The 13,523-nt window shown below is 46.0% G+C and overlaps 1 protein-coding gene across 3 annotated transcripts in view; it reads left to right on the forward strand.

The window, feature by feature from the left end:
- Positions 1 to 457: 457 nt before the first annotated feature.
- Positions 458 to 13,523, forward strand: part of apc (APC regulator of WNT signaling pathway) — a 33,044-nt gene continuing 19,978 nt past the window's right edge. The window contains exon 1 of one of the 3 annotated variants that reach the window (XM_070989514.1): positions 458 to 698. The gene's annotated coding sequence lies outside the window, so the exon portion shown is untranslated. Of the gene's footprint in view, positions 699 to 9,086; positions 9,137 to 9,330; positions 9,350 to 13,523 lie in introns of those variants that run through there. The other 2 variants (XM_070989515.1, XM_070989516.1) reach the window with 2 other exon arrangements.

The raw sequence follows: 13,523 nt of genomic DNA on the forward strand, positions 1-13,523 counted from the left end.
TTGATTTAGAAAAGCACAGTAAGAATAAAATGTATTAGAAAAGAAGTATAATTAGTTGTGTATGACATGCAGGTGGCACACGAATGTATCTGTAGCTTGTATTTATTTTATTGTTTGTTCTTGATATATTATTGTTTTTTTCTATTTCTTTTCCTTATTCACCTTTTACTTTCCTCTGTATTTTTTGCTGTTGTTTTCTCTTTTCAGTGATAAAAACTTGAACTTTTGTCTTCTTGTGAAAGTGTTTGTTTTCTAAATCTCACGTTTACTCCTTTAGCGTATTATGTTTGGGGTATTTTTACTTAACATGCAGGACAACTACATGCCTGACCACACCCTAACCTGAGTCTAACCCAGACCCTGACCTAAACCTGAGTCTAACCCAAACTCCGTCTGGACCTTCAGACGGCCCTTTGAGACCGGAATGTCCGAGACGCGCGCGCGCACGCACACACACACACACACAAGATGGCGGACCGCAGCAGCAGCAGCAGCTCCTCCACAACAGAAAGGCCGACTTCGTAAAAGTTCTCCCGGACTTTGTTCAACTTCACTTTTCCTCTGTGACCGGAGACATGAGCGGCCTCTGCCGCCTCCAGGGCCTCGTTTAACGGCTGTATGTGTGTCTTTCCCGTGATGTTCCTTTGAATCCGCCGCCGTCTCAAGCGGATTTTGGTCGTTTTCTCCAAACCGGGAAGGTAAGAACGGCCGTGCTGTTAGCTTAGCTCCATGCTAGCCGTTTGTTTTGGTTGGATGTCGGTGTTTCTTCGGGTGTGTGGGCAGACCGGTGGTTACCGGGTTTGACGGGGCCTGAGAGAAGAGGACGATTTCTGATTTATCGGCAGACTGCGGATATATCCGGATGTATTTGGGAGAAATATCGGTAAAGTAGCGGGTCAGTGTTAGCCGGACTGGAAGGTTCAGCTAGCTCAGAGAGCTGCTGCTATTGTCACAGAAGTACTACTGCACTGCAGTTACTCTACAGTATTACTGCTGCTAATAGCTTTACTGCCAAGAGTAACAGTTATGTACAGTAAAATACTACCAATGGACTACTGCTTATGGTTACTGTGTCCCCACTGCAGTACTCAAAACAGTACTAGTACTGCTGCTGGGGTTTGACCAGAGACTACACCTGCTGGGACATTACTGTAACAAATACTGTAACAAATACTGTAACAAATACAAACTACAGTTGACGTGAAAATGGGGCCACTTATGAATACGAATGCTCACGTTACTTGAATACGCACAGCTGTGACTACTGCCAGTGGCACTACTACTACTACTACTACTACTACTGTCACTGGAGGTATTGGTATGGCAGTATTTGTGAGACTTTCTTCTGATTTTGAATGAATGATGTTAAGAGTACATGTTGAGCTGCACATGACTAGTAGTAGTACAGTAGTACAGTACAGTACACAGTATGTGTCGGAGCAGTTTAGTACTGTGAAAACACACCACAAACAGTCAGTGGGTTCATCAGTGAACTGATTTATCGATTCATTGACCAGTTGATCCATAGAAAATCAGCTTTGACGGTCGAATGGTTTCAGCCATTTTTTTTGGTTGAAGCTCAGACTGAATGGACGCAAAGATGCTCTGACGATAAGATAAGATAAGATAAGATAAGATAGGACTTTATTGGTGCCACGCTGGGGAAATTTAGCTGTTACAGCAAGCAGGTTACAAAAAGCAGGCACAGTGGAATAAAGAGTTAAAAAAATGAAAATGTAAAAGTTTACAAGATACAGAATAGAAAAAAACAACTATGTACATTTTCATTTTGTACAGATTGTAAAAATAGCAAATGCCAAAGAATCTTACTGTGTCGAGAAGTACTGTTGCTAGCCGTCGTATGAAAAAACTAACTACTGACATGACATGTGTTGTATTGTACTTGAGAAAAATACTGTTTTGCTCGAGAAATACTGGGTTTATGTATATGCACAACATATGCAGTTTCTAATTCAATTCAATACAATTTTATTTGTATAGTGCCAAATCACAACAGAAGCTGTCTCAGGACACTTCCCATTTAGAGCTGGTACAGGCCGAGCTCTTCTGAAAAAGCAGTATAAAAATACAGTTGACAGTATGGATAATAAATAGTGTTTTTGTGCAGTTGACAGAAATACACAACATTCACAACGCACCAGGTGAAATGGATAAATGTGAGCAGGTATTAGCATTAGAGCAGGTATTAGCATTAGAGCAGGTAGCATTGATAACAGTAGTGCAAATCCAAAACAGGTTTATGACGTCGAACTGAGACAGACAGCATCCACACAGAGCTACGTCACATGAAGCTGGAGTTAAACAGTCTGACAGCTGTTGGATGAAGGACCTGCGGCAGCTTCTGTCCTTCAGGCTGGACGCAGCAGTGTGTTACTGAAAGAGCTGCTTCAGGCACAGCACAGACAGACACAGCACAGACAGACACAGCACAGACAGACACAGCACAGACAGACACAGCACAGACAGACACAGCACAGACAGACACAGTACAGACACAGCACAGACAGACACAGCACAGACAGACACAGCACAGACACAGCACAGACAGACACAGTACAGACACAGCACAGACAGACACAGCACAGACAGACACAGCACAGACAGACACAGCACAGACAGACACAGCACAGACAGACACAGCACAGACAGACACAGCACAGACACAGCACAGACAGACACAGCACAGACAGACACAGCACAGACAGACACAGCACAGACAGACACAGCACAGACACAGCACAGACAGACACAGTACAGACACAGCACAGACACACTACAGACACAGTACAGACACAGTACAGACACAGCACAGACACACTACAGACACAGTACAGACACAGTACAGACACAGCACAGACAGACACAGCACAGAAGCAGTACAGACAGACACAGCACAGACAGAGTACACAGTGCGGACAGCACAGACAGACACAGTATAGACAGACACAGCACAGACACAGCACAGACACAGCACAGACAGACACAGTACAGACAGACACAGCACAGACACAGCACAGACACAGCACAGACAGACACAGTATAGACACAGTACAGACACAGTACAGACAGACACAGCACAGACACAGCACAGACAGACACAGTATAGACACAGTACAGACACAACACAGACAGACACAGTACAGACAGACACAGTACAGACACAGTACAGACACAGTACAGACAGACACAGCACAGACAGACACAGCACAGACACAGCACAGACAGACACAGTACAGACACAGTACAGACACAGTACAGACAGACACAGGACAGACAGACACAGCACAGACACAGCACAGACAGACACAGTACAGACACAGTACAGACACAGTACAGACAGACACAGCACAGACAGACACAGTACAGTACAGACACAGCACAGACAGACACAGTACAGACACAGTACAGACACAGTACAGACACAGCACAGACAGACACAGCACAGACAGACACAGTACAGACACAGTACAGACAGACACAGTACAGACACAGTACAGACACAGCACAGACAGACACAGCACAGACAGACACAGCACAGACACAGCACAGACAGACACAGCACAGACAGACACAGCACAGACAGACACAGCACAGACACAGCACAGACACAGCACAGACAGACACAGCACAGACAGACACAGCACAGACACAGCACAGACACAGCACAGACACAGCACAGACACAGCACAGACAGACACAGCACAGACACAGCACAGACACAGCACAGACACAGCACAGACAGACACAGCACAGACACAGCACAGACAGACACAGCACAGACACAGTACAGACAGACACAGCACAGACACAGTACACAGTGCGGACAGCACAGACAGACGTCAGTGCAGGTCAGTTGTACAGCAGCACAGACCTCTTTCAGTTGCTAGTATCCACATGTTCTGAGGATCAAATGTTAAAGCCTGAACGGGTCACTTTGATCTCCATGTTGGATTTTCTGTAGGTTTGACATCAGAAGTGACGTTGTGGCAGCCAGCTGCTGTCGGGGGTTTGCTCTCTGTCCATTTCAGCAGAAAGTGAGGAAACACGAGACACCATTGGTCCATGTTCAGTTTAATGTCAACATTTCATGTACATGCTGTGTTTTTCCAATATTCATCAATAATCAATCATGTTTCCGATGGTCAGTGATCATGATGGAGGTCTTAGCGCTGCATGCAATAAAGCGCAGGTGCAGGTGTGAGGCTGCAGGTGTGAAGGTGCCCTGTGTTGCTCATTGAGTCCTGAGAGCTCTTTAGATTCAGTCCTCTGGTTTGAATCCAGCCCTTTAAACACACCTGTACACCTGCTGTTGGGCGGTATCCAAATTTTGATACCGTCACACTTTCCCCACATTTTCCTGGGGTATACGGTATTACCGTGACTAATTAAAAATCACTGTGCAGGGCAGCGTGACATGCGCGCAGTTCAGACGGTCATTGCTCACTCTGAGCAGCACCAGTCCGAACTTTTAGCAAACCAGAATGACGGAGAGCTCAGTTCAAAGCCTCCACCAAGCATCGGCACCCACACGAAACATAGTTCATACCCGACGAAATTATATGCACATGTCACGAAAGCACGAAAATAAAAGTCACATCTGCTGATTTCACCACTTCACGCAAACCACAAAAGCCCGGTATCATATGAAAGCAGAGTCTGATGATGACGAAGATGTCTGCCTCCTCACTGTGCGATGGAAACTGGGCGAGCTAGCAGCCAAAGAGGAGCAGAAACACCTTTGCTGAGTCGTACAGTACGTCTTACCTTTGCTGTTTTGAGGTCAGAAGTTACATTCAGCCTGAAAACACGCTGCTAATGTCTCCTCCTATGACTCTGCGTTAGTTTGACATCAATCACGAAGGTCCTGCTTGTTTACATAAAGAGGAGGGGGTTTCTAGAGTGGGGGGAGCGCTCTTCATGCAATAACCTATCTCTGGGTTACTTCCTGCTGGATCCTCATTGGTGCTTCTATGGTGAATGTGGGCGGGTCGCTGAGCTGTTGACCGGCGTAACCACAGTTAGTTTCAGCGCTGCGTCTCACAGAGGACTCTGCTGAGCAGCCCCAAGTCTGATTTCACTCTTTTATTTGCATTTCGTCTTTTTATGAGAGCAAAGAACAACAGCAAGCAGAAAAAGGCTGAAAGTGTTTTCAACAGAGGAGTTTCTCCGTGTGTTTGGACGAGATGACGGTCCTCTGCCCATATGAGCGCCTGGACACACCTGTGTTAAAACACCTGTAAATCTGCTCTGCTTTTTTTTAGCATGTACTTTTGCACAGTCACCTTTTCCTCAAGTAAAAATTCAACCAGATACATTGAACGGAGTGGACTTCATTTTTCCTATGATGATGCTACAGTTACGTTAGACCCTACAGACCTGTATGCGCAGCATTTTTTAATGACAGTAATGAAACTGATACCGTTGCTATTTTTAGATACCACGGGATACTCTATTACTGGATTACTGCCCAACCCTAATGTACACCTGCTGCTGTCAGGTAGTTTGTCCTTTAAACACACCTGTACACCTGCTGAGAGTGACCCAATGATGCCACAGAGATGAGACATGAAGGTGATGTAGGTTTACAGCAGCTTGACTTCAGATCCAACCTGAGCTCATTAAATGAATGTTAATGGGGTTTAAAACTTATTCTATTCACTGATTATTGAACTGACACATTATTTTCAGCTGTTTTGATTCAGTGAATCTTTTGAATTGTTTGTGAATGAAAACCTGGCAGTAAATCCTGGCGTCTGATTGGCTGACAGCTCAGCGAGAATGTGACAGTTTCCTGAAGTCTCTGCTGCAGCTGTTCACACTAGGGCTGGGCGATATGGCTGGAAACTGTATGAAATCTAAACATTTTTATTTTAAATTGAACCTTCCTCTGATTATAATCCCCTCAGCGATCAAGGCAGAAAGGAAAGGAAATGTCAACACAACCATGGAAAACACTCAAATAATAAATGTGAAAAAAGTGTAAAAATGTAAACTGAACTTTTTTCTGCAGGTTTAGTGCAGAAAGTTCACGAGCTGATTCACCTTCTGCTGAAAAAATGTTTTCAGATATGTGCAGTGTTTTGGAAACACAGCAGAAACTGAGGTAGACTTGACATCAGTAACAAACAAACAAACAAACAAACAAACAAACATGACAGACAGCACAGTAACACTGACTGAACTATAAAACCAGCCTAGACATAAGAACAACTTCAGTCGCTCTTCTTCCTCTGAACATACATGAACTGTTCAGTTATATTTTTATTATAAGAGCTGTTTGTAAGCTGGCTTCTCCTCAGTGCTCAGTGAAGCGTGTCTTTAGCTGTATGAGATGCCGCTGCCTCCGTTACGTCTTCGTGCCTTTTAGATGATTTGTCATCAGGCACTGAAGCAGATACCTCTGCATGGCGGTCAGCTGCTTGTCGGTGGGCTGCGGTTGGCGGACGTTGGCGAATACGGCTGCGCTCCAAAGAGTGAGCGCGGCTAAGCTGGTTCAATAAGTTTGTGGTGTTACTGGTCTTGGTGGGGACGACAGTCTTGCATAAGTTACAGACCACATTGGTCTGACGACGGTCCGACTTATAAAATCCAAAAAACTCCATACTGAGCTGACTTTCCCTGTTTTATTCTTCGCTCGCTGCAGCGCTCACTTTCTGTTTCTCATCTCACTCCTCGCGAAGCAACAAACACGTGACAATGAGACAGCGCAACCGAACTTGATAATTGATGATTGGCGTGTTAGTGTGTCACTCCCACTGATCAGTGATTACTCCCTACGTTGCTCAGTTACCTGAGAGCGAGTGCCTTTGTTCATGCAACCAGCCTTGTTTCACAACTGGTTCACACAACTGGTTTCTTCCGACGAGGGAAAACAAATATTGTGTTTTGTCGAACGCATTTTTTTATTGATATTGATTACGTGTCTATCGCGAGACATATCGATATCGTTTTATCGGCCCAGCCCTAGTACACACATGCAGTATTACACTGGTGTTCGCATACATGTAGTATTACTGCGAGTAGCATTTCCAAAACAAGTGATGTCAGTCTTGTTTGGTAAAAATTAGTTTATGCCTGTTAGGTCTGAGCTTCGTAAACAGGAAGTAAGGTGGTCATGGTGTTGGCGTGTCCACCGTCACCACAACAAACAGTCAGCTGATGTCAGCTTCAGGCTTTCCCCGCTCTTTGTCTGGACTGTTGGTCAGAGGTCACGCTGTCGTCACTGCTTTCTGACATGTTATTGACGGGTTTCCGCGTGCACTCAGCTGGTTGGCAGAAAATAACCATGAGGGCATGAAAAGCTGCCTTTGTGCTGTAAACCCAGCGCCTCCCAACCTTCTTACCAAAGGTGCTTCGTGAGTGAACTGATGCCTTTTATTGTACTTATATTTGTATGTATATTTTCAGCAGCATTAAAGGTTCAGGCAGCCCTGGTCAAAACGTCTGTGACTACTTCAGTGAGGATGATGATGGAAAAGTTTGAAGGTATAATGTTAAAGATCAAACATTCGCTTCAACATTTTAAGCAAAATTCGTGTTTTATTTTTGTTTGTGCAATTTTAGAGAGAAACCAGAGACTTTTACCAAAGTTTTTGACCTTCACTGGCTTGATAGCGTGCAAGTGAAATTCTTTCTCCGCCTTTAACCCATCCTGGAAGTCCTTCCTCCACAGCAGACCAGGAGCGGTGGGCTGCCAGCCGACCGGCGCCCGGGGACCCAGTTCTTTTGTTGTCACCATTGGTCAGGTGGTGATCTTCTTGCATGTTTTTAGTGGGGGTATTTTTATGGAGGATACTCCAGGTGAACACAGGGAGAACATGTAAACTCCACACAGAAAAGCCCCTTTCCTCGAGCAGCAGGCACTGAAGGCATGGTGGAGGACACGCCCCCAGCGCCCACAGCGGGAATCGAACCGGGGACCTTCTAGCTGTGAGGCGACAGTGTTACCACCGTGCCACTAGATATCAAAACGCTCTGCTTCTGATAGGCGCCATCGTTAGTTAAGAAATGCTGCGATTGGTTGGGGCTGTACGTGGAGTCTGGCCAGTCACCTGACCGACACACGGCGAGAGTTTGTGTCTCTGTGGTCGTCCAGAGGTCTGAACCAGGCCTGAGATGAGTCTGGACGGTTTGGAGATCATTTCCTGTGAAGGTTGTATCAGACAGGAGTTTTCCTCATACCCTGTTTTCACAGAGCTGTGGGGACCCCTCGTGGGCAACGTGGACCCCCACGTTGAGAGCCAGTGCTTTAAAGTGCAGGCACAGATGTAATGAGTGAGAGAAACGGCTGTTAGCTTAGAGGACATTGGCCGTTAGTTGTCAATCATCATGTGATGATTTTCTGCTCAGAGTAAATGTGTTCTGACGTCTGACTGCTCGCTGTGTTCAAGGCTCGTTGATCAACGCGAGGTTTTCACCTTTAAAGCTCGTCTTTTCTCAAATGATTACCTGTGCAATAATCTGTGCAATCCATCCTGTACATAACAGTCCGCAAATGCAATTTATAATTTAAGATAATGTTTATTTTATTACACTCTTTTGTATATACTTGCTGTTTTTTACCTAAGCTATCTTTTACTGGTGCTGCTGTAAATTGGAATTTCCCCTTGTGGGACAAATAAAGGTATATTGAATTGAATTGAATTGTTCCTTTTCAGCACCACCATTAGTTTGAATGCTAACATTAGCTTCTTATGCTAACATTGTTTGTTTCAGGGCCTCTGTGTTGACTGCTCTGTGTGTGTGTGTGCATGCGTGCGTGCGTGCGTGCGTGCATGCATGTGCGTGAGTGTGTGCTTGTTAGTCTCTCAGTAACCGGTCAGTCTGCAAAGCATGCTGGGAGCAGTAGGAGGAGGGAGAGGTAGCCCCCCTCCCTCTCCGTTTCTCTCTCGCTCCCTCTCTCTCTCTCTCTCTCTCTCTCTCCCTCTCTCTCCCTCCCTCTCTCTCTCCTCTCTCTCTCCCTCTCTCTCTCCCTCCCTCCCTCTCTCTCTCCCTCTCTCTCGCTCCCTCTCTCTCTCTGTCTCTGCCTCCTGATTGGCTCCTTGTTCGCCCAGCTGACTGCCTTCTGTCAGACACAGAGAGAAAGAGGGAGGGTGATGGAGGCTACAGCGATGGGGTGAGCTGCCATCTTCTCTTTCTTTATCCACAATCTGTTCATCCTTTTTTCATCCTTTCTCTGCTGCTTCGTGTTTATTTTGTGTCAGGTTATTGAGGGAGAGGATTGGGGAGGGTGAGGAGAGGGGAGGGGGCAAGGAGAGGGAGAGGATGAGGATGAGGGAGGAAGGATGGGGGGAGGTTATGCTGTTCTTTCATTGTCTGTTGTTCTCTGGTGAGTTTTTCTTCTGCGTTGAATTGATTTTGTGTGTTTTCTGTGATTGAGAAAGAGGAGGAGGCGAGAGGGGAGGATGGAAGAGAGGGGGAGGCAGGGATGATGGAGGGAGGAGAGAGGAGGGAGATAAAATGGCCGACCAGTGATGGAGGACAAGGACTGAGGGAGGAAATAAAAAATAAAAGAAGAAGAGAGGAGAGTCAGGCCCTTATTCTCTCAATCGTACAGCTTCAGCTGATCCAGGATCAGACTGATTGCTGCATTGATTATCATGGATCATGATGTGATTGATTAATTATTGATGACATAGAGATGTCTGGTAGTTGTAGTTCTCTCAGCTGCACTGCCCTGCTTTGTGGTAGTACTGTGTGGTCATACTGCAGTAGTGCTGTGTATCAGGCCTGTGTTGGAATCAAATCTTCATGCAGTATTAGAAAGTATCGCTGTAAAGTGCTAATGGTATTACAGTAAACAGTAAATTAATAGCATTTACTTTGTCAGTCTGACATTTATTTTCTGAATGAAAGAATGAACGAATGAATCATTACATCAGTGAAATATAACTTCAGAGAGTGAAGTGAGAAACAGAAAAACATGAAACATTCAGTGATCTTCATGTAGTTTCTGATTATCTGTCTTGTCATGTATCTGATCGATCGATTGATTTTCTGTTTTCAACACGTGATCAGAACATTGACGGACGCAGACAGCAGCTGTGCTGTGAGGTCAGAGCCGTGAAAGGTCTGATTTCATTGTTTTTATCATATCATCACTTCTTCAGTTGATATTTTGAGCCTGTGAACAAACAGCTGTTTGTTTCACGTCCAGCAGCTGCAGAACAACACGATGATTCATGTGAGTCGAGTTTGTGTCTCCTGATGAAGTCGGTGGTCTTCTCTCTTTGAGCTCTGTGTTTGGTCTCCTCCACCTCCTGAGGGAAACATCTGCTCTGTAGCAGCTAAATGCTAAATGCCCTCCAGTCTGTCTGCTGTTTGCTCAGCAGGAAGTGAACTGAGCATTTTTACAGCTTTTATTCTGAAAAGGAGCGCTGAGAGCGAACAGGAACAGTGAAGTTTGAGTCCGGCTGATGAACTTGCTTTCATGTCATTTATTTGAATTGATCTTAACTGTGTGTTTCGCTGTTTGTCAAATAATGTGTTGGATGATTAAAGCTTCAACAGTTCAGTAGAGTATTCATAGTGTAAAGAACCACAAAGAATGTGATGAAACACAACATTGATCTATTTTTCATCAACTGGGTCTTCACGGCCCCCGCCGGGTGGAAGGTCTGACGGAGGCGACTGTCCCCTTCAGACGACGACCAAGCCTTTTCATCTTTTCCAACAGAAGATGTGACTCCACGCAAACGAAGAACAACAGACGCTTTCAAATGTTTCCAGGAGGTCGGGGTGATTGTTTTCATATCATCCAATTATTGGACAATTTGGGACAAGTTGTGTTTTCCAGCATAAAAGCAAACCTCAAAAACTGCTCAGCACACTGTTCCACCTCAGTGTAGTATAACAATATGAATACATAAATAATAATACTATGAATATATTTCAAGTATATTTATGTGGTGCTTCACAGAAACATCTCAGAATGCACTTATTTTTCTAACACCTTGCTTCTAATTGTCAGGTAGTTAAGATTAGACTTATTGATCCCAATTTGGAAAACTGTTTTTGAAGAAATTGAATTTGAAGAGGATGTTCAGGGTCTGTCCAGTGTCCTCCTGTCCACCACCTCCTCAACAGTGTCCAGTTTGCAGCCAATAACGGAGCCGGCCTTCCTGATCCCTTTGTTCAGTGTGTCGTGTCTCCGGCTCCGATGCTGCTGTCCAGCACACTGCATCAAAGAAGAGTGAGCTGATCACAGACTGCCAGAAGATCTCCAGCATCTCGCCTCACGTCGATCTGAGCCTCCTCAGGAAACAGTCTGCTCATCCCCTTCTTGCAAACAGCGTTGGTGTCGGTTTTCCAGTTCAGTCTGTGGTGGAGGTGCACTCCAAGGTCTTTGTAATCCTCCACCGCTGCGACATCCTCCCCCAGAATGCACTGTGGTTGTGTGGTCGTCCTGTTCCTTCTGAAATCAATCAGCATCTCCTTGGTCTTGGCCACGTTAAGCAGCAGGTGATTTCTACCAGACCAATCCACAAAGTCTTTTCTAGTTTTGTTTTGTTCCTGTTTATATTTTTGTTACTTTTTCTAAATAATCGTGTGTACATCCTGTGTTTGCTGTATGTTTAATTGCTACTGCAACGAAATACTCTCCCAAATTGGGATCAATAAAGAAACCGTCTAAGTCTAAGTCTTAGTCTAAGTCGTCCACCGCTGCTCTGTATCCCTCCTCTCGTCCATCCTTTATACACCCCACCCCCGCTGAGTGGTCTGAAAACTTCTGTAGGTGGCACGAAGAAGAGTTGTACTGGAAGTCTGAGGTGTACAAGTGCCACATTTCCACTAGCTCGACTCGACTCGACTCCACCCGGTTGTTTTGTGTTTCCATTAGGGATAGTACCTGGTACCCGATACTATTTGTAGTACCTGCTCTGGCGAGGTTCCAGGTGAGTAGAAGCGATACTATATGTGCGACGTCAACTGCCTGTGGGCCACTGATTGGCCAGAGAGTGTCGTCACTGGTCTGCAACGTCCAACACCAGAAAAACAATCCCGCCCCCTCCATTGTAACGCCGGGCAACAGCAACCACTGACTTAATTCTTTATTCTCACTTGAGGGAAATGGCTGCTCGGTTTCTTCTCTTGCTTTGTGTGTGACAAAAAGCCACAAACCGAGCAGCAAATACAACATCGCCTCGATGTCCTCCATTGTTTGTCGGCTCTGTTTGTGTCGCGTATAAATTGACATCATGGCAGTTTCGTGCAGCCGTGGTATGATGACCCCGCCTACGTTGAGGAGGTACTATGAAGTACTCAGTTGTAATGGAAACTCAACCAAACCGAGTAGAGTAGAACCGAGTCGAGAAGAGCTGGAACTGTGTAATGGAAATGCGCCATAGGTGAAGAGAAAGGGAGACAGAACAGTTCCCTGTGGTGCTCCTGTACTACTGTCCACAGTCTCAGACAGAACGTTGCCCAGTCGGACAAACAGTCAGTCAGTCAGTAGTCCAGGAGATTGTGGACGCGTCGACTCCCGTCACTCGCAGCTTCTCAACAGGAGCTCGGCTGGATGGTGTTAAATGCACTGGAGACAAAGACGGTGGTCCTCACAGTGCTGCCACTACAGTCCAGGTGGGACTGAGCACCGTGAGCACAGTCTGCACCTGGTGCAGTCTGTCCACCGTATTTCCCATTTTTTTGCATGTCAGTGACGACTGGAGACAACACTTTGGTCCAGGGGGGGATCACCTGGGGGGTGGGGGAGAGAAAGCTTGGGCAGAGGGGGTTATGGAGGCCTTTGTGGATAGTGGTGTGGTTTAAAGGGGTGGGGGAATGCAGGCCCACTCCTGGCTGTGAGCTAAACCTGTTGAAAATCTCTGGGGATTTTAATCATGCCTCTCTGTCCTCCACTCTACCCAAATTCATCCAGTATGTCACGTGCCACCAGAGACAACAAAACACTGGACTTATTCTATGCCAACACCAAGGAGGCATACGAATCATCACCCCTCCCTCCTCTGGGAGGAGCTGATCACAACCTGCTTCATCTCCTGCCTGTCTACAAGCCCCTTGTTAACAGGCAACCAGCTGTGTCCCGCAGAGTGAAGAGGTGGTCTGACGAGGCTGAAGAGGCTCTGAAGGACTGCTTCGAGACAACCGTGTGGGATATATTCAGTGACTCTCAGGAGGAGGACATCAACAGCTTGACAGACAGCATGTCGGACTACATAAACTTCTGTTTGGAGAACACTGTACCCACCAGGACTGTACGGTGTCACTCCAACAACAAACCCTGGATTAATCCTGACATTAAGGCTCTTCTAAAGGAGAAGAAGAGGGCCTTCAAGTCAGGAAGCAAAGAGGTGCTGAAAAGTGTTCAGAGGGAGCTCAGAAGGAAAATCAGGGAGGGGAAGGACAAATGCAGGAGGACAATGGAGGAACAGCTGCAGGAGAACAACACCAGAGGAGTCTGGAGAGGCCTGAAAACCATTTCAGGCCACCAGAAGACAAACTCTCAGGCAGCTGGGGATTCAGAGTGGGCAGATGAGCTGAAC

The sequence above is a fragment of the Chaetodon trifascialis genome, chromosome 20, assembly GCF_039877785.1.
Source record: "Chaetodon trifascialis isolate fChaTrf1 chromosome 20, fChaTrf1.hap1, whole genome shotgun sequence".
Classification (NCBI taxonomy): Eukaryota; Metazoa; Chordata; class Actinopteri; order Chaetodontiformes; family Chaetodontidae; genus Chaetodon; species Chaetodon trifascialis.